Here is a 1,894-nt window from a genome sequence, read left to right on the forward strand (position 1 = left end):
CCCCCCCCCCGCCCAGAGCTTGGGATAGCACATTAATAAAGTGAACAAGTGGATTTTCATGAGGAAACAAAGAAATCGGACATTTCCTTCCAGATTGTAGATAAATGTATCCCTTCCAGTTAGCTACTGAAATGCTGAAAAGGGCACACAGACCCTCAAGGCGGCATGAGTGAACTCCAAGGGACCTGGAGCCCTAAGTCAGGATTTACTTTTGAATCAAAAGTAAAGTAGGGCTTCCCTGGTGGCGCAGTGGTTGAGAGTCCGCCGGCCTATGCAGGGGACACAGGTTTGTGCCCCGGTCCGGGAAGATCCCACATGCCATGGAGCGGCTGGGCCCGTGAGCCATGGCCGCTGAGCCTGCACATCTGGAGCCTGTGCTCCGCAACGGGAGAGGCCACAACAGTGAGAGGCCCGCGTACCACCAAAAAAAAAAAAAAGTAAAGGAAACTGCTTTTCAGGATAATTCTTAGAATGTGACCATGACTGTCTCTACCCGTAGAACCTTGTTGAAACTTACATGCTCAAATAAAGCCCACAGGCTTCTTTCCCAGCATCTTATCACGATAGACATGTGTTTGGGGAGAGGCTATTTATAAGTGGATTTAAAAAGTTGCTATCTTCATTATAAGTAATGACATCAAATTTTGTGTGGATGTAAGATGCATAAAGTTTAAAGGGATAGAAAATAATACATGATATTATTGCCACTGAACCTATGTAGCCCAAGAGGTCTTCCCAGATTTGTTTCTGGATGTGCAAACTCACAACCATTTTTAACCATTTTTAAGCTGCGTTGGGGTTTTATGAAAGCGTTTGGCTCAGCAGTACTCATTTATTTTTAACAGCCTACATTAAGGTTAGCAGACTGGATTGTAGAGAGAAGCAAGCAGGTAAAGGAGCAAAGTAGGCTTGTGCAATAGACTAGGTTGTACTGCAGAGTACTGCAGACCAAGGGTGGGGTGCTTCCAATTTTTCATAAGGAGAATATGAATTGTGTATACCCAAAAGGACCTAGCTTTAGCCTGCTGTTGCAAGCCCTGGTCTAAATAATCTGTATAGTCCAAAGCACAGATGGTGATCAATTTATTTTAATTATTTTTGTTCACAGTCCAACATTATTTCATATCCGTGTAATATTAATCTCTAAGGACAGGTAAAAAGCTATAAGACATAGGCTCTGGTCTGTAAAAGTAACACTGTAGCTATGGATATAAACTAATACACGTTAGGTTGGATTTTTCCATAGTGTCTATACTTAGTATTAGTTTTTAAAATAATCATATAAATATAGTAGATGCTTTCAAAAAATTCAGATACACAAGTATATCATATAAAAACTTACTGCCATTATTATTCTTACTCCCAATACTCCCCTACAAGAAATAACCGCTAAAAAATAATTTGTTGTGTGTTATTTCAAACTTCTAAAAGAGATTATAGATGTAATATGTATTATATGAAATAAATATTAAAGAATATAAAATAAAGGTCATCCTATATATATTGTTCCACAGCTTGCTTGTTAAAATCAGTTATATATCCTAGCTGCTTGTACTGTTGAAGTTTTAAAATAAAACATTTTAAGCTAGCAGCAGATATGATGAATTTTTTTAAAACTTAAAAAACTCGTGGGTGGCTACATTGAACCAAATCATGATTATTATAGTGAGCTATTATTAGCATGATAGTGTGGATATTGCAAACAGTAGGCACTTTTAACATTTTGACTCAAGAATATTCCATTCAAAAGAAGTGAGGGGTTGTTTTTCGTTTCTTTTTAATAGTCTTAGAATAATTCTAAAAGTAGTGTGGAGAGTGGAAAGAGATAAATCACTGCATAACTGGAATGGAGCAGACAAAGAAAATCACCCACAGTGTAAAGATCTCAGCAGGA

At 38.1% G+C, this 1,894-nt stretch overlaps 1 protein-coding gene across 1 annotated transcript in view; it reads left to right on the top strand.

The window, feature by feature from the left end:
* Window positions 1-1,894, top strand: part of ADAMTS9 (ADAM metallopeptidase with thrombospondin type 1 motif 9) — a 172,673-nt gene that overhangs the window by 47,829 nt on the left and 122,950 nt on the right. The window lies entirely within an intron of this gene.

Source organism: Lipotes vexillifer, unplaced genomic scaffold, assembly GCF_000442215.2.
Source record: "Lipotes vexillifer unplaced genomic scaffold, Lipotes_vexillifer_v1.1 scaffold239, whole genome shotgun sequence".
NCBI classification, from domain to species: domain Eukaryota; kingdom Metazoa; phylum Chordata; class Mammalia; order Artiodactyla; family Lipotidae; genus Lipotes; species Lipotes vexillifer.